General features: G+C 45.7%; 1 pseudogene; it reads left to right on the top strand.

Annotated features, from left to right (window-relative positions):
• Positions 1-3,601: 3,601 nt before the first annotated feature.
• LOC147991534 (uncharacterized) lies at positions 3,602-25,766 on the top strand (annotated as a pseudogene).
• The last annotated feature ends 296 nt before the right edge of the window (positions 25,767-26,062 follow it).

Genomic DNA, 26,062 nt, shown 5'->3' with positions numbered 1-26,062 from the left:
TTGATTGGTCGGAACGAGAAGAAGTTCGACTACATCAACTACTTTGTCAAACTCTTCCGCTTTCGGTCTATGAGGGTACGTGGACACACTCCCCCCCTCTCATTGCTATACATCTCCTAGATAGATCTTGCGTGAGCATAGGATTTTTTTTGAAATTGCATGCTATGTTCCCCAACAGTGGCATCCGAGCCAGGTCTATGCGTAGATGATATGCACGACTAGAACACAAAGAGTTGTGGGCAGTGATCGTCATACCGCTTACCACCAATGTATTATTTTCATTCGGTGGTATTGTTGGATGGATCGGTCCGGACCAACCTTACATGACCACGTTCATGAGACTGGTTCCACCGACAGACATGCAACTAGTTTTGCATAAAGGTGGCTGGCGGGTGTCTGTTTCTCCAACTTTAGTTGAATCGAATTTGACTGCGGCTGGTCCTTGTTGAAGGTTAAAACAACAAACTTGATAAATCACCATTGAGGTTTTGATGCGAAGGTAAGAATAGTTCTTGCTAGAAGCCCGTAGCATCCACGTAAAACTTGCAACAACAAAGTAGAGGACGTCTAACTTGTTTTTGCAGGGCATGTTGTGATGTGATATGGTCAAGACATGATGTGATATACGTTATTGTATGAGATGATCTATTGGGGAACATAGTAATTCAAAAAAATTCCTATGATCGCGCAAGATCTATCTAGGAGAAGCATAGCAACGAGATGGGAGAGTGTGTCTATGTATCCTCATAGACCGAAAGCGGAAGCGTTATGTAAAGCGGTTGATGTAGTCGAACGTCTTCACGATCCAACCGATCCAGGTAACGAACGTACGACACCTCCGTGTTAAGCACACATTCAGCATGATGACGTCCCTCGGCTCTTGATCCAGTAGAGGGTCGAGGGAGAGTTTCGTCAGCACGACGGTGTGGCGACGGTGTTGGTGATGTGATCCGCATAGGGATTCACCAAAGCACTATGACAATATGACCGAGGTGGTAAACTGTGGAGGGGGGCACCGCACACGGCTGAGGAACAATTGATGTGCCTTTGGGGTGCCCCCTGCCCCATTATATAAAGGAGGAGGGGAGGAAGCGGCCGGCCTAGGGGACGCGCCAAAGGGGGGAGTCCAACTAGGACTACCAATCCTAGTTGGACTCCCTTTCCTTTTTCGGAAGGGGGAAAGAGGGAAGGGAGAGGAAGAGGAGAAGGAAAGGGGGGGCGCCCCCCTTCCTAGTCCAATTCGGACTCCCTATAGGGAGGGGGCGCGACTGCCCCTTGTGGGCTACCTCTGAAGGTGTCCTGGACTAGGGGGTACTCACCACGTCGTCTCCCGACCAGCTGGATCGGGCCGAGGACCCCCATGGCGGTTCACTCATGGGCCACTTCGGGCAGCCCATGCTGCATACAAGGAGGTTTCTACAAGACTTGGCGCCCAAGCCAAGGACTCTCCTAAACCCTAGGCCTCTAGTGTGTTATATAAACCAAGGCCAGGCTAGTCAATAGGGGATCATATTCATTAGATCAATCTCGTGGTAGACACATGTACCCTGTACCACATCCGTATCAATATAATCAAAAGCAGGATGTAGGGTTTTACCTCCATCAAGAGGGCCCGAACCTGGGTAAAATCCCGTGTCCATGTTACCATCGCTCCAAGACGCCTAGCTTAGGACCCCTACTACAAGATACGCCGGATATAGAACCGACATTGGTGCTTTCATTGAGAGTTCCGCTGTGTCGTCTTCAAGAGGTTCGATGGCCCCGTCAAACATCTACAACAATGCTGTCCACGGTGAAGTTTTCCTCCCCGGATAGATTTTCATATTTGGCGGCTTCGTCATGCGGTCCAAGTCGCTTGGCCACTTAGAGCAGATCGACAGGTATGCCCCTGGCCATCTAGTCAGGTTTGGAAGCTTGAACTACGTTGCTGATATTCGTGGAGACTTAATCTTCGACGGATTCGAGCCCATGGCAGCCGCTCCCTGCCACCGCGATGAGCATGACCTAAGTCTGTCATCCAACCATACCCAGGAGATAGCACCTGAGGGAGTCCTGAACTAAGGGGTCCTCGGGCGTCCGACCCGTTATCCATGGGCCGGACTGATGGGCTGTGAAGACATGAAGGCCGAAGACTGTACATGTGTCCGGATTGGACTCTCCTTGGCGTGAAAGGCAAGCTTGGCGACCGACTATGAAGATTCCTTCTTATGTAACTGACTCTATGTAAACCCTAGATCCCCTCGGTATCTATATAAACCGAAGGGGTTAGTCCGGAAAAGGTATACATTCATTACCATAGTCATACATGCTAGGCTTCTAGTGTTTAGCCATTACGATCTCGTGGTAGATCAACTCTTGTAACACTCATATTCATCAATATCAATCAAGCAGGACATAGGGTATTACCTCCATAGACAGGGCCCGAACCTGGGTAAACATTGTGTCCCCTGTCTCCTGTTACCATCGATCCTAGACGCACAGTTCGGGACCCCCTACCCGAGATCCGCCGGTTTTGACACCGACATTGGTGCTTTCATTGAGAGTTCCACTGTGCTGTCGACGAAAGGTTCGATGGCCCCTTCAATCGTCTATAGAGACGCTGTCCAAGGAGAAACCTTCCTCCCCGGACAGATTTTCGTGTTCGGCGGCTTCGTACTATGGGCCAATTCGCTTGGCCATCTGGAGCAGATCAATAGCTACGTCCCTGGCCACCAGGTCAGATTTGGAAGCTTGAACTATGTCACGGATATCCGTGGAGGCTTGATCTTCAATGGGTTTGAGACCGCAGCGATCGCTCCCCCTCACCCCGATGGACATGCCTTAAATCTGTCATCGGATCACACCCAGGAGATGGCCCCTATTGCTGCAACAGCCTTAGAACCGGAGCAGATCGTGCCATCCGAGGCCACAGAGTCTGCGGCGTTGGAGCCGTACACGGACTCGGCACCCCGCAATATTTGCGTCAATGGAACTCCGGACTCGTCTCCGGCTATAAGTCCCGGACCGGGTATGCCCGCGGACACCGAGCTGGATCAGTTATCGATTTTTGAATTTAGCGCCGCAGACATTTTCCAGCACTCACCTTTGGGTGATGTGCTAAACTCTTTAAAGAACTTGTCCTTGGAGAAGGACTCACTGCCGGACTATGTTCAGTTCGAGCCAAAGGCTAATAACAAGGAATTTTGCTTCCCACCCGCCGCCCACTTCATAGCCACCGTCGATGACTTAACCAATGTGCTTGATTACGGCTCCAAAGACATCGACGGTATGGACGACGATGCCGACCAGGAGCAAGGCCAAGACCCGCCATTTACTGGACGTTGGACGGCCACCTCTTCGTACGATGTGTACATGGTTGACACACCTAAAAAAAGCTAGCGACAATGACAAAGGGGATCCAGTTGCGGATAAGCCTTCTGAGACACAGTCCAAGCGCCGGCGCCCTAAACGTCGTTCTAAGCCTCGTCGCTCAAAAGATGGAAACACTGGCACCGGAGAAAATAGTACTCCGGGCGACGCCGAAAACAATGAAGACCCTGTTGGAGCTGCATCCGAACAGGAGCAACAAGACAATAGGCAAGATGACCCTGATAAACAGGCCATGCCCAATGACCCGGATGATGATAGTTATCATCCAGTATTCGAAGATGAGGAGAGCCCCGACAGCGAGGATTTCATCGTGCCTGAGGCACCCCTAGAGCAGGAACGCTTTAAGGGCCAGCTAATAGCTACTGCTAGAAGCATGAAGAAGAAGAAGTGGCAGCTCCAGGCTGATCAAGACCTGCTCATTGACAGGTGGACTGATGTCCTGGCAGCCGAAGAATACGGCCTCGAGCGCCCAGTCAAGAGTTACCCAAAGCGTAGACTGCTACCTCCGTTCGATGAGGAAGCACCGGATCCTATACCTCCCTCATGCAATGCGGACCGACCACCACGTGGTCGGGATAGTATGGCGGACCGACCACCCCGCTGTCAGGATAAAATGGCAACTCAGGCCGAACAACAGCCCGCCCTAGCGCCTCGCAAAAACAGGGACAGAACAGCTCGGGACAACACACACGACCTTCGGCGGGATCTAGACAGCAGAGAAGGACACACCAGATCAATCTACGGATCGCGATGACACTTCCCGACTCGAGAGGACGGCTACCTATTCGAACGTGACAAACCTAGTCACACCCGGGCCGATAACCGCAAACAGACTTCATCGGAGGTGCGCCGTGAGACGGCCCGATATAGAGGCGCCGCACACCCTCTCTGCTTCACAGATGGGGTGCTGGATCACGAATTCCCCGAGGGGTTCAAGCCTGTCAACATTGGATCATACAACGGAACAACCGATCCCACAGTATGGATTGAGGACTTTATTCTCCACATCCACATGGCCCGTGGAGATGACCTCCACGCCATCAAATACCTCCCACTAAAACTTAAAGGGCCAGCTCGACACTAGCTAAATAGCCTGCCTGAGAATTCCATCGGCAGCTGGGAGGACATGGAAGAAGCCTTCCTTGACAACTTCCAAGGTACATATGTCCAGCCACCCGATGCCGATGACTTAAGCCACATAGTTCAGCAACCTGGAGAGTCAGCCAGAAAATTCTGGACTAGGTTCCAAACCAAAAAGAACCAAATCATTGACTGTCCAGATGCCGAAGCCCTAGCGGCCTTTAAGCATAGCATCCGTGACGAATGGCTCGCCCGCCACCTCGGCCAAGAAAAGCCGAGATCCATGGCCGCTGTCGGTGTCAAAACCGGCGGATCTCGGGTAGGGGGTCCCGAACTGTGCGTCTAAGGCGGATGGTAACAGGAGGCAGGGGACACGATGTTTACCCAGGTTCAGGCCCTCTTGATGGAGGTAATACCCTACGTCCTGCTTGATTGTTCTTGATGATATGAGTATTGCAAGAGTTGATCTACCACGAGATCGGAGAGGCTAAACCCTAGAAGCTAGCCTATGGTATGATTGTATGTTGTCCTACGGACTAAACCCTCCAGTTTATATAGACACCGGAGGGGGCTAGGTTTACACAGAGTCGGTTAAAAGGGAGGAGATCTACATATCCGTATTGCCTAGCTTGCCTTCCACGCCAAGGAGAATCCCATCCGGACACGGGACGAAGTCTTCAATCTTGTATCTTCATAGTCCAACATTCCGACCAAAGGATATAATCCGGCTGTCCGGAGACCCCCTAATCCAGGACTCCCTCAGTAGCCCCAGAACCAGGCTTCAATGATGATGAGTCCGGCGCGCAGTATTGTCTTCGGCATTGCAAGGCGGGTTCTGCCTCCGAATACTCCATAGAAGATTTTGAACACCAGAATAGTGTCCGACTCTGCAAAATAATTTCCACATACCACCGTAGAGAGAATAATATTTCCACAAATCTTAATCTGCTGACGTGTTTAGATAGCACAACGGTACGTCATGGCTCGGTCATTATTCAAACCGTTTTTCTCAACCAGCACCGCACATAACATGGGGTAGTTTTCTTGACACGTCCTGTCAAAGCATAGATCGTGTTCCCCTTATTACGGGATTCTCATCAATACGGACATGGGTAACCCAACCGTGCCATTACTTACGGCGCTTGGGGAATAAGAGATTTTACCAAGCGAGGGGGGCGCATCGCCTCTTCCGCCCTTATAAAGGGACAAGAATTCACCCTCTTCACCCATACCTTCTTCCCAACTCATTCCATTCTGCTCAGGCTCCAACGCGCGAGCGTTCTCCTCCTCTACCCACAAGAGGTCTTCCAAAGATTTATGGATCCGGAGCAGGGGGCAAATGGATGGCCTCTACTGTCCGAGAGAAGGATATCAAAAAGCTTCGGGAGGCCGGGTATCTGGCTAAGAAAATCGGCCACCGTCTCCCGATGGCGGGACAGATCATGCCCACTCCGGAACCCCACGAGAGGGTTGTATTCCTCCCTCACTTCGTCCGTGGGCTGGGATTTCCCCTTCACCCATTCGTTCGCGGTATCATGTACTATTATGGGGTCGATCTTCATGATCTGTCCCCTAATTACTTCCTCAACATCTCAACATTCATTGTCGTGTGCGAGGCTTTTCTCCGCGTTTCGCCACACTTCGGTCTATGGCTGAAGGTCTTTAATGTGAAGCCCAAGGTGGTGGGCGGCGAGCACGCCAAGTGTGGGGTCGCTATGGTGAGCAAGATGCCCAATGCCATATGGCCAACAAGAACCTTTAATGATTCTGTCAAGGAGTGGCAACAACAGTGGTTTTAGATCACTGAGCCGAGCGGCAAGGAGCGGGCTGCTTCTCCCGAGTTTCGATCTGGCGCCCCTCTGCGGCTTACATCCTGGGTCAAAAAAGGACTGGATTGGTCCTCGTCCGACGAACTGTCGGTGCTCCAGATGCGCGTTAAGGATATGGGGGATAAGAACATTGAACTCGTCTACGTAGTCCAGGTGAGTTAGTCCGCCGAATACTGCCTTGTCAACACCGGACTCGCAATCTATGGGAGTTTGATCCGGCTAGGCACCAAACCTTGCGAAGGCTCTTCGTCTTGTCGCACGAGGATATTTGGAAGGTGCTTTTTTAAGTCCTGCAAATCGTGGCCGGACTCCGCCGAAGACCGCGGGTACCAACTGTCTCGCCCTGCAAGTTCGGTGAGTTTACCAAACTTTTCCATCCGCATGACCCAATGGACGCGCTTTACGCGTGTTTATTCAACTTTCCCAGAGCTGGACAAAGAGGGCGGAGCGGATCCATTGTCCGGCCCCGCTGCCCGAAGACCCGGCCATCCCACTTTTGACGAAGATGCTGGTCCCGGCGCCCTACAACGTGCCGAAGAAGACGGCCGAGAAGGGGGCTAAAAAGACCCGGGGCGGCCTTCATCGTTGCGGCACTTCGGGCACAATACCCGAAGGCTCTGAAGCCCATTCCGCCTTTGAAGAGGACAAAAAGGAGGAGGGAGATGAATCCCCTGCGGAGGGAAGTAGGAAGAGGACGGCCTCCGCATCCTTGGAGGCCAAACTACCCAAAAGAGGAAAGATTCCTCGTCAAGAGGAGTCTCCTGCCGCCGCCGACAGCGGCACGACATGGGATCCCAGGGCCCAGCCCCTGGTGAACTCGTGAGTATCCGAATACGTTTAAGCGTACGAACTCATCGTGGCTTAGTATTTTAACCTAAGCCGTATATTTCTTGCAGTCCGGCGAGGTCCCATACCGAACAATCCTCATCAGAGGACTTGCTGAGCTCAAACGCTGTGGAGAGCAGGACGCCCCCGAAGGACCCTTCCTCCAAAGAGGCGCCAAACACCAAGGCCTTGTCCCGACAGGACCCCGGCCAACGAGAAAAGGAAAAAACCGTGAAGGCGGCGCTGCTACCTCTTGAGCACTGTGTTGGTTTTCCCCGAAGAGGAAGGGATGATGCAGCAAAGTAGCGTAAGTATTTCCCTCAGTTTTTGAGAACCAAGGTATCAATCCATTAGGAGGCTACGCGCGAATCCCTCGTACCTGCACAAAACAAATAAATCCTCGCAACCAACGCAAATAGGGGTTGTCAATCCCTATAAGGCCACTTACGAGAGTGAGATCTGATAGATATGATATAGATAATATTTTTGGTATTTTTATGATAAAGATGCAAAGTAAAATAAAGGCATAGTAAATAACTAAGTAGTAGGAGATCAAATATGATAAAGATAGACCCGGGGGCCATAGGTTTCACTAGTGGCTTCTCTCGAGAGCATAAGTATTCTACGGTGGGTGAACAAATTACTGTTGAGCAATTGAAAGAATTGAGCATAGTTATGAGAATATCTAGTTATGATCATGTATATAGGCATCACGTTCGAGACAAGTAGACCGACTCCTGCCTGCATCTACTACTATTACTCCACTCATCGACCGCTATCCAGCATGCATCTAGAGTATTAAGTTAAAAACAGAGTAACGCCTTAAGCAAGATGACATGATGTAGAGGGATAGACTCATGCAATATGAAGAAAACCCCATCTGGTTATCCTCGATGGCAACAATACAATAGGTGCCTTGCTGCCCCTACTATCACTGGGAAAGGACACCGCAAGATTGAACCCAAGGCTAAGCACTTCTCCCATTGCAAGAAAGATCAAACCAAACTGATAATTCAAAGAGACTTGCAAAGATAACCAATCATACATAAAAGAATTCAGAGAAGATTCAAATATTATTCATAGATAGACTTGATCATAAACCCACAATTCATCGGTCTCAACAAACACACCGCAAAAAGAAGATTACATCGAATAGTTCTCCACAAGAGAGGGGGAGAACATTGTATTGAGATCCAAAAAGAGAGAAGAAGCCATCTAGCTACTAACTATGGACCCATAGGTCTGAAGTAAACTACTCACACTTCATCGGAGGGGCTATGGTGTTGATGTAGAAGCCATTCGTGATCGATGCCCCATCCGTCGGAGCTCCGGAACAGGCCCCAAGATGGGATCTCGTGGATACAGAAAGTTACGGCGGTGGAATTAGGGTTTTGGCTCCGTATCTGATCGTTTGGGGGTACGTGGATATATATAGGATGAAGGAGTACGTCGGTGGAGCAACAGGGGGCCGACGAGGGTGGAGGGCGCTCCTGGGGGGGGGGGGGTAGGCGCGCCCCCTACCTCGTGGCCTCCTCTCTTGTGCCTTGATGTAGGGTCCAAGTCTCCTGGGTCTTATTCTTTGAGAAGATCACGTTCCCGAAGGTTTCATTCCGTTTGGACTCCGTTTGATATTCCTTTTCTTCGAAACCCTAAAACAGGCAAAAAACAACAATTCTGGGCTGGGCCTCTGGTTAATAGGTTAGTCCCAAAAATAATATAAAAGTGGATAATAAAGCCCAATAATGTCCAAAACACTAGATAATATAGCATGGAGCAATCAAAAATTATAGATACGTTGGAGACGTATCAAGCATCCCCAAGCTTAATTCCTGCTCGTCCTCGAGTAGGTAAATGATAAAAACAGAATTTTTGATGCGGAGTGCTACTTGGTATAATTTTAATGTAATTCTTCTTAATTGTGGTATGAATATTCAGATCCGAAAGATTCAAGACAAAAGTTCATATTGACATAAAAATAATAATACTTCAAGCATACTAACTAAGCAATTATGTCTTCTCAAAATAACATGGCTAAAGAAAGTTATCCCTACAAAATCATATAGTCTGGCTATGCTCTATCTTCACCACACAAAATATTTAAATCATGCACATCCCCGATGACAAGCCAAGCATTTGTTTCATACTTTTGACATTCTCAAAACTTTTTCAATTTTCACGCAATACATGAGCGTGAGCCATGGACATAGCACTATAGGTGGAATAGAATGGTGGTTGTGGAGAAGATAAAAAGGGAGAAGATAATCTCACATCAATTAGGCGTATCAACGGGCTATGGAGATGCCCATCAATAGATATCAATGTGAGTGAGTAGGGATTGCCATGCAATGGATGCACTAGAGCTATAAGTATATGAAAGCTCAAAAAGGAACTAAGTGGGTGTGCATCCAACTTGCTTGCTCATGAAGACCTAGGGCATTTTGAGGAAGCCCATCATTGGCATATACAAGCCAAGTTCTATAATTAAAAATTCCCACTAGTATATGAAAGTGATAACATGAGAGACTCTCTACTATGAAGATCATGGTGCTACTTTGAAGCACAAGAGTGGTAAAAGGATAGTAGCATTGCCCCTTCTCTCTTTTTCTCTCATTTTTTTATTTGGGCCTTTTCTCTTTTTATGGCCTCTTTTTTTTATTTTTTTATTTTTCGTCTGGAATCTCATCCCGACTTGTGGGGGAATCATAGTCTCCATCATCCTTTCCTCACCGGGACAATGCTCTAATAATGATGATCATCACACTTTTATTTTTCTTACAACTCAACAATTACAACTCGATACTTAGAACAAAATAGGACTCTATATGAATGCCTCCGGCGGTGTACCGGGATATGCAATGACTCATGAGTGACATGTATGAAAGAATTATGAATGGTGGCTTTGCCACAAGTACGATGTCAACTACATGATCATGGTAAGCAATATGCCAATGATGGAGTGTGTCATAATAAATGGAACGGTGGAAAGTTGCATGGCAATATATCTCGGAATGGCTATGGAAATGCCATAATAGGTAGGTATGGTGGCTGTTTTGAGGAAGGTATATGGTGGGTGTATGATACCGGCGAAAAGGTGCGCGGTATTAGAGAGGCTAGCAAAGGTGGAAGGGTGAGAGTGAGTATAATCCATGGACTCAACATTAGTCATAAAGAACTCATATACTTATTGCAAAAATCTACAAGTTATCAAAGCAAAGTATTACACGCATGCTCCTAGGGGGATAGATTGGTAGGAAAAGACCATCGCTCGTCCCCGACCGCCACTCATAAGGAAGACAATCAATAAATAAATCATGCTCCGACTTCATCACATAACGGTTCACCATACGTGCATGCTACGGGAATCACAAGCTTCAACACAAGTATTTCTCAAATTCACAACTACTCAACTAGAACAACTTTAATATTACCATCTCCATATCTCAAAACAATTATCAAGTATCAAACTTCTCATAGTATTCAACACACTCATAAGAAAGTTTTATTATTAATCTTGTATACCAAGCATATTAGGATTTAAAGCAAATTACCATGCTATTAAAGAGTCTCAAAATAATCTAAGTGAAGCATGAGAGATGAATAGTTTCTATAAAGCAAATCCACCACCGTGCTCTAAAAGATATAAGTGAAGCACTAGAGCAAAATTATATAACTCAAAAGATATAAGCGAAGCACATAGAGTATTCTAACAAATTCCAAATAATGTATGGATCTCTCAAAAGGTGTGTACACCAAGGATGATTGTGGTAAACTAACAAGAAAAGACTCAAATCATACAAGACGCTCCAAGAAAAACACATATCATGTGGCGAATAAAAATATAGCTCCAAGTAAAGTTACCGATAGAAGTAGACGAAAGAGGGGATGCCTTCCGGGGCATCCCCAAGCTTTGGCTTTTAGGTGTCCATAGATTATCTTGGGGGTGCCATGGGAATCCCCAAGCTTAATCTCTTGCCACTCCTTGTTCCATAATCCATCAAATCTTTACCCAAAACTTGAAAACTTCACAACACAAAACTTAAAGTAGAAAATCTCGTGAGTTCCGTTTGCGAAAGAAAACAAAAGACCACTTCAAGGTACTGTAATGAACTCATTATTTATTTATTTTTGTGTTATACCTACTGTATTCAAACTTCTCTATGGTTTATAAACTATTTTACTAGCCATAGATTCATCAAAATAAGCAAACAACACACGAAAAACAGAATCTGTCAAAAACAGAACAGTCTGTAGTAATCTGTAGCTAGCGCAATATCTGGAACCCCAAAAATTCTAAAATAAATTTCTGGACGTGAGGAATTTATCTATTAATCTTCTGAAAAAATAATTAACTAAATAGCACTTTCCAAATAAAAATGGCAGTAGTTCTCGTGGGCGCTAAAGTTTCTGTTTTTTACAGCAAGTTCAACAAGACTTTCCCCAAGTCTTCCCAACGGTTCTACTTGGCACAAACACTAATTAAACACAAAAAACACAACCAAAACAGAGGCTAGATAAATTATTTATTACTAAATAGGAGCAAAAAGCAAGGAATAAAAATAAAATTGGGTTGCCTCCCAACAAGCGCTATCGTTTAACGCCCCTATCTAGGCATAACAAGCAAGAATAGATCTAGGTATTGCCATCTTTGGTAGGCAATCCATAAGTGGCTCTCATAATAGATTCATAAGGTAATTTAATTTTATTTCTAGGAAAGTGTTCCATGCCTTTCCTTAATGGAAATTGGAATCTAATATTTCCTTCCTTCATATCAATAATTGCACCAATCGTTCTAAGGAAAGGTCTACCAAGAATAATAGGACATGAAGGATTGCAATCTATGTCAGGAACAATAAAATCTATGGGCACATAATTCATATTTTCAACAATAATAACATCATTAATTCTTCCCATAGGTTTCTTAATAGTGGAATCCGCAAGGTGCAAGTTTAGAGAGCAATCATCAAAATCACGGAAACCTAACAAATCACACAAAGTTTTTGGAATCGTGGAAACACTAGCACCCAAATCACATAAAGCATAGCATTCATCATATTTAATTCTAATTTTAATAGTTGGTTCCCACTCATCATAAAGTTTTCTAGGGATAGAAACTTCTAATTCAAGTTTTTCTTCATAAGATTGCATCAAGGCATCAATGATATGTTTAGTAAACGCTTTATTTTGACTATAAGCGTGAGGAGAATTTCGCACGGATTATAACAAGGAAATACAATCAATCAAAGAGCAATTTTCATAGTTAAATTCCTTGAAATCCATAATAGTGGGTTTAGCAACATCTAGGGTTTTAATTTCTTCAATCCCACTTTTATCAATTTTAGCATCAAGATCAATAAATTCCGAATTCTTAGAATGCCTTCTAGGTAAAGGTGGATCATATTCAGTCCCATCATTATCAAGATTCATATTGCAAAACAAAGTTTTAATAGGGACACATCAATAACTTTTAGATTTTCATCATTATTTTCATAGGTACTAGAAGAACACACTCTTATAAAGGCATCTTTCTTAGCACGCATCCTAGCGGTTCTTTCTTTGCACTCATCAATGGAAATTCTCATGGCTTTGAGAGACTCATTGATATCATGCTTAGGTGTAATAGATCTAAGTTTCAAAGAATCAACATCAAGAGAAATTCTATCAATGTTCCTAGCCAAATCATCAATCTTAAGCAATTTTTCTTCAATCATAGCATTAAAATTCTTTTGCGAAGTAATAAATTCTTTAATATTAGATTCAAAATCAGAGGGAATCTTATTATAATTTCCATAAGAATTGTTGTAGGAATTACCATAATTATTAGAGGGATTACTAGGATAAGGCCTAGGATTGAAATTTCCTCTATACACGTTGTTACCAAAATTGTTCCTACCAACAAAATTCACATCCATAGATTCATTATTATTCTCAATCAAAGTAGACAAGGGCATATCATTAGGATCAGAAGAAACACTCTTATTAGCAAATAATTTCATAAGTTCATCCATCTTCCCACTAAAAACATTAATTTCTTCTATCGCATGCACCTTTTTATTAGTAGATCTTTCAGTATGCCATTGAGAATAATTAACCATAATATTATCTCGGAGTTTAGTAGCTTCTCCTAAAGTGATTTCCATAAAAGTGCTTCCCGCGGCTGAATCTAAAAGATTTCTAGAAGCAAAATTCAATCCGGCATAAAAATTTTGTATAATCATCCACAAATTTAAACCATGAGTAGGGCAATTACGTATCATTAATTTCATTCTCTCCCAAGCTTGTGCAACATGTTCATGATCAAGTTGCTTAAAGTTCATAATATCGTTTCTAAGAGAGATGATCTTAGCGGGAGGAAAATACTTAGAGATAAAAGCATCTTTGCACTTATTCCATGAATCAATACTATTTTTAGGCAAAGACGAAAACCAAGCTTTAGCACAATCTCTAAGCGAAAAAGGAAATAGCTTCAATTTAACAATATCATTATCCAGATCTTTCTTCTTTTGCATGTCACACAAAGCAACGAAGCTATTTAGATGGGTAGCGGCATCTTCACTAGGAAGGCAAGAAAAAAGATCTTTCATGACAAGATTCAGCAAAGCAGTATTGATTTCACAAGATTCAGCATCGGTAAGAGGAGCAATCGGAGTGCTAATGAAATCATTATTGTTGGTATTGGTGAAGTCACACAATTTAGTATTATCTTGAGCCATCGTGACGAGCAAGCAAACTAACTCACAAGCAAACAAAAAGCAAGCGGGCAAAAAGAGGCAAATAGAGAAAGAGAGGGAGGATAGAGAGAGAGAGGGCGAATAAAACGGCAAGGGTGAAGTGGGGGAGAGGAAAACGAGAGGCAAATGGCAAATAATGTAATGCAGGAGATAAGGGTATGTGATGGGTACTTGGTATGTTGACTTTTGCGAAGACCTCCCCGGTAACGGCGCCAGAAATCCTTCTTGCTACCTCTTGAGCATTGCGTTGGTTTTCCCCGAAGAGGAAGGGATGATGCAGCAAAGTAGCATAAGTATTTCCCTTAGTTTTTGGGAACCAAGGTACCAATCCAGTAGGAGGCTACGTCCGAGTCCCTCGTACCTGGACAAAACAAATAAATCCTCGCAACCAATGCAAATAGGGGTTGTCAATCCCTATAAGGCCACTTACGAGAGTGAGATCTGATATAGATAATATTTTTGGTATTTTTGTGATAAAGATGCAAAGTAAAATAAAGGCAAAGTAAATAACTAAGTAGTAGGAGATCAAATATGATATAGATAGACCCGCGGGCCATAGGTTTCACTAGTGGCTTCTCTCGAGAGCATAAGTATTCTACGGTGGTTGAACAAATTACTGTTGAGCAATTGACAGAATAGAGCATAGTTATGAGAATATCTAGGTATGATCATGTATATAGGCATCACGTCCGAGACAAGTAGACCGATTCCTGCCTGCATCTACTACTATTACTCCACTCATCGACCGCTATCCAACATGCATCTAGAGTATTAAGTTAAAAACAGAGTAACGCCTTAAGCAAGATGACATGATGTAGAGGGATAGACTCATGCAATATGAAGAAAAACCCATCTTTTTATCCCTGATGGCAACAATACAATACGTGCCTTGCTGCCCCTACTGTCACTGGGAAAGGACACCGCAAGATTGAACTCAAAGCTAAGCACTTCTCCCATTGCAAGAAAGATCAATCTAGTACGCCAAACCAAACTGATAATTCGAAGAGACTTGCAAAGATAACCAATCATACATAAAAGAATTCAGAGAAGATTCAAATATTATTCATAGATAGACTTGATCATAAACCCACAATTTATCGGTCTCAACAAACACACCGCAAAAAGAAGATTACATCGAATAGTTCTCCACAAGAGAGGGGGAGAACATTGTATTGAGATCCAAAAAGAGAGAAGAAGCCATCTAGCTACTAACTATGGACCCGTAGGTCTAAAGTAAACTACTCACACTTCATCGGAGGGGCTATGCTGTTGATGTAGAAGCCCTCCGTGATCGATGCCCCCTCCGATGGAGCTCCGGAAGATGCCCCAAGATGGGATCTCGTGGATATAGAAAGTTACGGCGGTGGAATTAGGGTTTTGGCTCCGTATCTGATCGTTTGGGGGTACGTGGATATATATAGGAGGAAGGAGTACGTCGGTGGAGCAACATGTTGGGGAATGTTGCAGAAAACAAAAATTTTCCTACGGTTTCACCAAGATCCATCTAGGAGTTCATCTAGCAACGAGTGATCGGATTGCATCTACATACCTTTGTAGATCACGCGTGGAAGCGTTCAAAGAACGGGGATGAGGAAGGCGTACTCGACGTGATCCAAATCACCGGAGATTCTAGCGCCGAACGGACGGCACCTCCGCGTTCAACACACGTACGGTCAGCGTAACGTCTCCTTCTTCTTGATCCAGCAAGGGGAAGGAGAGGTTGAGGAAGATGGCTCCAACAGCAGCACGACGGCGTGGTGGTGGTGGAGATGCAGTACTCCGGCAGGGCTTCGCCAAGCACTATGGAGGAGGAGGATGTGTTGGTGAGGGAGAGGGAGGCACCAAAGGCGTGGGTTAAGAGGCTCTCCTTCCCCCACTATATATAGGGAGCCTAGGGGGGGCGGCCCTAGGAGATCCAATCTCCTAGGGGGGGCGGCGGCCAAGGGAGGAATCCCTCCTCCCCAAGGCACCTAGGAGGTGCCTTCCCCTTTTGGGACTCTTCCCTTCCTTATCTCTTGGCGCATGGGCCTCTTGGGGCTGGTGCCCTTGGCCCATATAGGCCAAGGCGCACCCCCTACAGCCCATGTGCCCCCCCGGGGCAGGTGGCCCCACCCGATGGACCCCCGGGACCCTTCCGGTGGTCCCCGTACAATACCGATGACCCCGAAACTTGTCCCGATGGCCGAAATAGCACTTCCTATATATAACTCTTTACCTCCGGACCATTCCGGAACTCCTCGTGACGTTCGGGATCTCATCCGGGACTCCAAACAACATTTGGGTTACTGCATATACATATCCCTACAACCCTAGCGTCACCGAACCTTAAGTGTGTAGACCCTACGGGTTCGGGAGACATGTAGATATGACCGAGATCGCTCTCCGGTCAATAACCAACAACGGGATCTGGATACCCACGTTGGCTCCCACATTCTCCTCGATGATCTCATCGGATGAACCACGATGTCGAGGATTCAAGCAACCCCATATACAATTCCCTTTGTCAATCGGTATGTTACTTGCCCGAGATCCGATTGTCCGTATCCCAATACCTCGTTCAATCTCATTACCGGCAAGTCACTTTACTCGTACCGTAATGCATGATCCCGTGACCAGACACTTGGTCACTTTGAGCTCATTATGATGATACATTACCGAGTGGGCCCAGTGATACCTCTCCGTCATACGGAGTGACAAATCCCAGTCTTGATCCGTGTCAACCCAACAGACACTTTCGGAGATACCTGTAGTATACCTTTATAGTCACCCAGTTATGTTGTGACATTTGGTACACCCAAAGCACTCCTACGGTATCCGGGAGTTACACGATCTCATGGTCTAAGGAAAAGATACTTGACATTGGAAAACTCTAGCAAATGAACTATACGATCTTATGCTATGTTTAGGATTGGGTCTTGTCCATCACATCATTCTCCTAATGATGTGATCCCGTTATCAATGACATCCAATGTCCATAGTCAGGAAACCATGACTATCTGTTGATCAACGAGCTAGTCAACTAGAGGCTTACTAGGGACATGTTGGTGTCTATTATTCACACATGTATTACGATTTCCGGATAACACAATTATAGCATGAATAAAAGACAATTATCATGAACAAGGAAATATAATAATAATGCTTTTATTATTGCCTCTAGGGCATATTTCCAACAGTCTCCCACTTGCACTAGAGTCAATAATCTAGTTACATTGTGATGAATCGAACACCCATGGAATTCTGGTGTTGATCATGTTTTGCTCTAGGGAGAGGTTTAGTCAACGGATCTGCTACATTCAGGTCCGTATGTACTTTACAAATATCTATGTCTCCATCTTGAACATTTTCATGAATGGAGTTGAAGCGACGCTTGATGTGCCTTGTCTTCTTGTGAAACCTGGGCTCCTTGGCAAGTGCAATAGCTCCAGTGTTGCCACAGAAGAGCTTGATCGGCCCCGACGCATTGGGTATGACTCCTAGGTCGGTGACGAACTCCTTCACCCAAATTGCTTCATGCGCTGCCTCCGTGGCTGCCATGTACTCCGCTTCACATGTAGATCCTGCCACGATGCTCTGCTTGCAACTGCACCAGCTTACTGCCCCACCATTCAAAATATACATGTATCCGGTTTGTGACTTTGAGTCATCCAGATCTGTGTCGAAGCTAGCGTCGACGTAACCCTTTACGACGAGCTCTTCGTCACCTACATAGACGAGAAACATTTCCTTAGTCCTTTTCAGGTACTTCAGGATATTCTTGACCGCTGTCCAGTGTTCCTTGCCGGGATTACTTTGGTACCTTCCTACCAAACTTACGGCAAGGTTTACATCAGGTCTGGTACACAGCATCGCATACACAATAGAACCTATGGCTGAGGCATAGGGGATGACACTCATCTCTTCTATATCTTCTGCCGTGGTCGGACATTGAGCTGAGCTCAATTTCACACCTTGCAACACAGGAAAGAACCCCTTAGACTGATCCATATTGAACTTCTTCAATATCTTATCAAGGTATGTGCTTTGTGAAAGACCTATGAGGCGTCTTGATCTATCTCTATAGATCTTGATGCCTAATATATATGCAGCTTCTCCAAGGTCCTTCATTGAAAAACTCTTATTCAAGTAGGCCTTAATGTTGTCCAAGAGTTCTATATCATTTCCCATCAAAAGTATGTCATCTACATATAATATGAGAAATGCTACAGAGCTCCCACTCACTTTCTTGTAAACACAGGCTTCTCCATAAGTCTGTGTAAACCCAAACGCTTTGATCATCTAATCAAAGCGAATGTTCCAACTCCGAGATGCTTGCACCAGCCCATAAATCGAGCGTTGGAGCTTGCACACCTTGTCAGCATTCTTAGGATCGACAAAACCTTCCGGCTGCATCATATACAATTCTTCCTTAAGGAAACCATTAAGGAATGCCGTTTTGACGTCCATTTGCCATATCTCATAATCATAGAATGCGGCAATTGCTAACATGATTCAGACAGACTTTAGCTTCGCTACCGGTGATAAAGTCTCATCGTAGTCAACCCCTTGAACTTGTCGATAACCCTTAGCGACAAGCCGAGCTTTATAGATGGTCACATTACCATCCGCGTCTGTCTTCTTCTTAAAGATACATTTATTTTCTATGGCTCGCCGCTCAACGGGCAAGTCAGTCAAAGTCCAAACTTCATTTTCATACATGGATCCTATCTCGGATTTCATGGCTTCTAGCCATTTGTTGGAATCCGGGCCCGCCATCGCTTCTTCATAGTTCGAAGGTTCACCGTTGTCTAACAACATGATTTCCAAGACAGGGTTTCCGTACCACTCTGGTGCGGAACGTGTCCTTGTGGACCTTCAAATTTCAGTAGGAGCTTTATCAGAAGTATCTTGATCATCATCATTAACTTCCTCTCTAGTCGGTGTAGGCACCTCAGGAACATTTTCTTGAGTTGCGCCATTTTCCGGTTCAAGAGGCAATACTTCATCAAGTTCTACTTTCCTCCCACTTACTTCTTTCGAGAGAAACCCCTTCTCTAGAAAGGATCCATTCTTGGCAACAAAAATCTTGCCTTCGGATCTGAGGTAGAAGGTATACCCAATAGTTTCTTTAGGGTATCCTATGAAGATGCATTTCTCCGACTTGGGTTCGAGCTTTTCAGGTTGAAGTTTCTTGACATAAGCATCGCATCCCCAAACTTTTAGAAACGACAGCTTAGGTTTCTTCCAAAACCATAATTCATATGGTGTCGTCTCAACGGATTTCGACGGAGCCCTATTTAAAGTGAATGCGGCAGTCTCTAAAGCATACCCCCAAAAAGATAGCGGTAAATCGGCAAGAGACATCATAGATCGCACCATATCTAATAGAGTGCGATTACGACGTTCGGACACACCATTACGCTGAGGTGTTCCAGGCGGCGTGAGCTGTGAAACTATTCCACATTTTCTTAAGTGTGTGCCAAACTCATGACTCAAGTATTCTCCTCCACGATCTGATCGCAGGAACTTGATTTTCCTGTCACGTTCATTCTCAACCTCACTTTGAAATTCCTTGAACTTTTCAAAGGTCTCATACTTGTGTTTCATTAAGTAGACATACCCATATCTACTCAAGTCATCAGTGAGGGTGAGAACATAACGATAGCCACCGCGAGCCTCAACACTCATTGGACCGCACACATCAGTATGTATGATTTCCAATAAGTTGGTTGCTCGCTCCATTGTTCCTGAGAACGGAGTCTTGGTCATTTTACCCATGAGGCATGGTTCGCACGTGTCAAATGATTCGTAATCAAGAGACTCTAAAAGTCCATCAGCATGGAGCTTCTTCATGCGTTTGACACCTATGTGACCAAGGCGGCAGTGCCACAAGTATGTGGGACTATCATTATCAATCTTACATCTTTTGGTACTCACACTATGAACATGTGTAGCATTATGCTCGAGATTCATTAAGAATAAACCATTCACCATCGGAGCATGACCATAAAACATATCTCTCATATAAATAGAACAACCATTATTCTCGGATTTAAATGAGTAGCCATCTCAAATTAAACGAGATCCTGATACAATGTTCATGCTCAAACTTGGCACTAAATAACAATTATTGAGGTTCAAAACTAATCCCGTAGGTAAATGTAGAGGTAGCGTGCCGACGGCGATCACATCGACCTTGGAACCATTCCCGACGCGCATCGTCACCTCGTCCTTCGCCAGTCTCCGCTTCTTCCGCAGCTCCTGCTTTGAGTTACAAATGTGAGCAACTACACCGGTATCAAATACCCAGGAGCTACTATGAGTACTGGTAAGGTACACATCAATTACATGTATATCACATATACCTCTCGTTTTGCCGGCCTTCTTGTCTGCTAAGTATTTGGGGCAGTTCCGCTTCCAGTGACCACTTTTCTTGCAATAAAAGCACTCAATCTCGGGCTTGGGTCCATTCTTTGGCTTCTTCCCGGCAGCTTGCTTGCCGGGCGCGGCAACTCCCTTGCCGTCCTTCTTGAAGGTTTTCTTACCCTTGCCTTTCTTGAACTTAGTGGTTTTATTCACCATCAACACTTGATGTTCCTTTTTGACTTCTACCTCTGCTGATTTCAGCATTGCAAATACTTCAGGAATGGTCTTTTCCATCCCCTGCATATTGAAGTTCATCACAAAGCTCTTGTAGCTCGGTGGAAGTGACTGAAGGATTCTGTCAATGACCGCGTCATCCGGGAGATTAACTCCCAGCTGAGTCAAGCGGTTATGTAACCCAGACATAGTGAGTATGTGCTCACTGACAGAACTGTTTTCCTCCATCTTACAGCTGAAGAACTTGTCGGAGACTTGATATCTCTCGACCCGGGCATGAGCTTGGAAAACCATTTTCAGCTCTTCGAACATCTCATATGCTCCATGTCTCTCAAAACGCTTTTGGAGCCCCGGCTCTAAGCTGTAAAGCATGCCGCACTGAACGAGGGAGTAGTCATCGGTACGTGCCTGCCAAGCGTTCATAACGTCTTGTTCTGCAGGGAGAACATGTGCGTCACCCAGCGGTGCTTGTAGGACATAATCTTTCTTGGCAGCTATGAGGATGATCCTCAGGTTCCGGACCCAGTCCGTGTAGTTGCTGCCATCGTCTTTCAGCTTGGTTTTCTCTAGGAACGCGTTGAAGTTGAGGACTACGTTGGCCATTTGATCTACAAGACATATTGTAAATATTTTAGACTAAGTTCATGATAATTAAGTTCATCTAATCAAATTAAAATGAACTCCCACTCAGATAGACATCCCTCCAGTCATCTAAGTATAACATGATCCGAGTTAACTAGGCCGTGTCCGATCATCACGTGAGACGGACTAGTCAACGTCGGTGAACATCATGTTGATCGTATCTTCTATACGACTCATGCTCGACCTTTCGGTCTTCTGTGTTCCGAGGCCATGTCTGTACATGCTAGGCTCGTCAAGTCAACCTAAGTGTTTGCACGTGTAAATCTGTCTTACACCCGTTGTATGTGAACGTTGGAATCTATCACACCCGATCATCACGTGGTGCTTCGAAACAACGAACTGTCGCAACGGTGCACAGTTAGGGGGAACACTTTCTTGAAATTATTATGAGGGATCATCTTATTTACTACCGTCGTTCTAAGCAAACAAGATGCAAAAACATGATAAACATCACATGCAATCAAATAATAATAGTGACATGATATGGCCAATATCACATAGCTCCTTTGATCTCCATCTTGGGGCTCCATGATCATCTTGTCACCGGCATGACACCATGATCTCCATCATCATGATCTCCATCATCGTGTCTCCATGAAGTTGCTCGCCAACTATTACTTCTACTACTATGGCTAACGCGTTTAGCAATAAAGTAAAGTAATTTACATGGCGTTTCTCAATGACACGCAGGTCATACAAAAAATAAAGACAACTCCTATGGCTCCTGCCGGTTGTCATACTCATCGACATGCAAGTCGTGATTCCTATTACAATAGCATGAACATCTCATACATCACATATATATCATTCATCATTCATCACAACTTTGGCCATATCATATCACAAAGCACTTGCTGCAAAAACAAGTTAGACGTCCTCTAATTGTTGTTGCAAGTTTTATGTGGCTGAAGTAGGGTTCTAGCAAGAACGTTTTCTTACCTACGTGAAAGCCACAACGTGATTTGTCAACTTCTATTTACCCTTCATAAGGACCCTTTTCATCGAATCGGCTCCAACTAAAGTGGGAGAGACAGACACCCGCCAGCCACCTTATGCAACTTGTGCATGTTAGTCGGTGGAACCGGTCTCACGTAAGCGTACGTGTAAGGTTGGTCCGGGCCGCTTCATCCCACAATACCATTGAAGCAAGATAAGACTAGTAGCGGCAAGAAAAGTTGACAACATCAACGCCCACAACAAATTGTGTTCTACTCGTGCAAGAGAACTACACATAAACCTAGCTCATGATGCCACTGTTGGGGAATGATGCAGAAAACAAAAATTTTCCTACGGTTTCACCAAGATCCATCTAGGAGTTCATCTAGCAACGAGTGATCGTATTGCATCTACATACCTTTGTAGATCATGCGCGGAAGCGTTCAAAGAACGGGGATGAGGAAGGCGTACTCGACGTGATCCAAATCACCGGAGATTCTAGCGCCGAACGGACGACACCTCCGCGTTCAACACACGTACGGTCAGCGTAATGTCTCCTTCTTCTTGATCCAGGAAGGGGGAAGGAGAGGTTGAGGAAGATGGCTCCAACAGCAGCACGACGGCGTGGTGGTGGTGGAGCTGCAATACTCCGGCAGGGCTTCGCCAAGCACTATGGAGGAGGAGGATGTGTTGGTGAGGGAGAGGGAGGCACCAAAGGCATGGGTTGAGAGGCTCTCCTTCCCCACTATATATAGGGAGCCTAGGGGGGGGGCGCCGGCCCTAGGAGATCCAATCTCCTAGGGGGGGGGGCGGCGGCCAAGGGAGGAATCCCTCCTCCCCAAGGCACCTAGGAGGTGCCTTCCCCTTTTGGGACTCTGCCCTTCCTTATCTCTTGGCGCATGGGCCTCTTGGGGCTGGTGCCCTTGGCCCATATAGGCCAAGGCGCACCCCCTACAGCCCATGTGGCCCCCGGGGCAGGTGGCCCCACCCGGTGGACCCCCGGGACCCTTCTGGTGGTCCTGGTACAATACCGGTGACCCCAAAACTTGTCCCGATGGCCGAAATAGCACTTCCTATATATAATTCTTTACCTCCGGACCATTCCGGAACTCCTCGTGACGTCCGGGATCTCATCCGGGACTCCGAACAACATTCGGGTTACTGCATATACATATCCCTACAACCCTAGCGTCACCGAACCTTAAGTGTGTAGACCCTACGGGTTCGGGAGACATGTAGACATGACCGAGATCGCTCTCCGGTCAATAACCAACAGCGGGATCTGGATACCCATGTTGGATCCCACATGCTCCTCGATGATCTCATCGGATGAACCATGATGTCGAGGATTCAAGCAACCCCGTATACAATTCCCTTTGTCAATCGGTATGTTACTTGCCCGAGATCCGATCGTCGGTATCCCAATACCTCGTTCAATCTCATTACCGGCAAGTCACTTTACTCGTACCGTAATGCATGATCCCGTGACCAGACACTTGGTCACTTTGATCTCATTATGATGATGCATTACCGAGTGGGCCCAGTGATACCTCTCCGTCATACGGAGTGACAAATCCCAGTCTTGATCCGTGTCAACCCAACAGACACTTTCGGAGATACCCGTAGTATACCTTTATAGTCACCCAGTTACGTTGTGACGTTTGGTACACCCAAAGCACTCCTACGGTATCCGGGAGTTACACGATCTCATGGTCTAAGGAAAAGATACTTGACATTGGAAAACTCTAGCAAATGAACTATACGATCTTATGCTATGTTTAGGATTGGGTCTTGTCCATCACATCATTCTCCTAATGATGTGATCCCGTTATCAATGACATCCAATGTCCATAGTCAGGAAACCATGACTATCTGTTGATCAACGAGCTAGTCAACTAGAGGCTTACTAGGGACATGTTGGTGTCTATTATTCACACATGTATTACGATTTCCAGATAACACAATTATAGCATGAATAAAAGACAATTATCACGCACAAGGAAATATAATAATAATGCTTTTATTATTGCCTCTAGGGCATAGGGGGCCCACGAGGGTGGAGGGCGCGCCTGGGGGGGGGGGGGTAGGCGCGCCCCCTACCTTGTGGCCTCCTCTCTTGTGCCTTGACGTAGGGTCCAAGTCTCCTAGGTCTTATTCGTTGTGAAAATCACGTTCCCGAAGGTTTCATTCCGTTTGGACTCCGTTTGATATTCCTTTTCTTCGAAACCCTAAAACAGGCAAAAAACATCAATTCTGGGCTAGGCCTCTGGTTAATAGGTTAGTCCCAAAAATAATATAAAAGTGGATAATAAAGCTCAATAATGTCCAAAACAGTAGATAATATAGCATGGAGCAATCAAAAATTATAGATACGTTGGAGACATATCAGGCGCCTGGAGGTCGAACCGCAGGGGCCGGAGACGTGGGGAAAAAGATTCTGTCGGCGACCTTTGTCCATCCAGAAGTGTCAGATGCTTTGCTGGTGGCGCTACGAGATGCCTCCATTGTTGATGAACACCATGCCCTGATGGGCGTGGTGATTAAGAAAATTCAGTTGACCGAGAATGGACTGAACGAAGCCTGTATCAGCCTTATAAAAGGCTTTGAGGTATGTTATATGATTCATCGAAGAGTGTCATAGTATAGATAGTAGCCCCTGATACATTGTTCGGTGAAAGAAAGAACCAGACAGGGGATCAAATTCATGATCTCAGGAAGACTTACTAAATGACACTGATTTCTCTCCTGTTTTGAGCAGATACCTGTAGCGGCTGCTGCCTCTCATACTGCGGAGATCGCCGGACAGAATCAAAGTCTGGCGTGGGCCGAAGAAGAAATTGGCCAATTGCAAATGCAGTTGAGGGATAAGCAAGATATGCACCATTATTATGTGTATTTATTGCGAGATAAATGTTCGGTATGAAATGAGCCGCATAATTTGTGCTAGGAGTTATGACCGAAGTCGAGGCCCTCAAAAGGGTCGTTGCCCAGGCCGAGAAAAAGGCGGCCATGGAGTGGACTCTTGATGAGAAACACGAGGCTAGAGTTATTAAAGCTGAGCAGGAGATGCAAGGGGCCGTAAGTAAATGCGAGGCCTTGGAGCAGAGTTTAACGGAGAAAGAGTCCGAACTCACCAAGGCGCGCCAAGCTACAAGCGACGCCCAGGGGGAAACCCAAAGCGCGCTGCAGGGGATCCAAGAGGCGAGGCAGATTGCGGCAGGTAAGTTTTTCCCATGTAAAGAAAATATTTGAAGGGAAAACTATGTTACTGATTGTGAATCTAGACTTCTCAGGTGTATTTGCCGAGCTGCCGCACAGTATATCAGATGCCGCTCACTTCTACCGAGCCGAAGGAGGGAGCACCACCGACAAGCTTTTTTGGTCTCAGTATTTGGCACCAAATTATCCGATGCCTTTTGCCGATCAACTGAAAGAGCTGATCGAACTGCATAAGGCGGCGGAACTAGCCACGAAAGATGTGGTTATCCAGCTATGGCCTGCCGAACCGATTCCAAGCAGCTACTTTGGGCTCGTAAGGCGGCTGATAAGCGCTTGCCCTTGACTTGACGTCATCAAGCGGTCAGTCTGTATAGAAGGAGCGCGAATGGCCTTCTCCCTTGCAAAGGTGAACTGGGGGAAGATGGATGCTGAAAAGATGGTGACCGAAGGACCGCCGGAGGGGAAGGATCACCGCAAGCCCGAATCATATTATAAGAGTGTCCTGAAAGGATCCTACCTTGCGGCGGAGCTATGTACCAAGGACATTGTATTTCCCTGAATGCGGATCATATTATCCGTTGTAATGTTTAAACAAGGTCGTTGATATGTCGACTATTATATAAAAGTTTACCCTCCTGTGCGGCCGTTTGTATATTAAGGTTGAGAGTTGGCTAGTCGTCGGCTTCTGCCCCCACATAAGGAGTACCGGGGTGTTCGGGATAAACCTGAGCACTCTTTATCCCAGTTTTGGGTCCTCCAAGGGAGGTGCTCAGCACAACGAACCAGGCAATCAGACTATAGGGCTTTATCACTCTCACTTAGCCAGAGGAGCTTTAGTATTGTCGGCGCAGCCCC

This window comes from Triticum urartu, chromosome 1A (assembly GCF_056163025.1).
Source record: "Triticum urartu cultivar PI428250 chromosome 1A, HENAU_Tu73, whole genome shotgun sequence".
Lineage (NCBI taxonomy): Eukaryota > Viridiplantae > Streptophyta > Magnoliopsida > Poales > Poaceae > Triticum > Triticum urartu.
The sequence above is the reverse complement of the archived record's forward strand: the minus strand, read 5'-3'. Positions and strand labels throughout refer to the sequence as shown.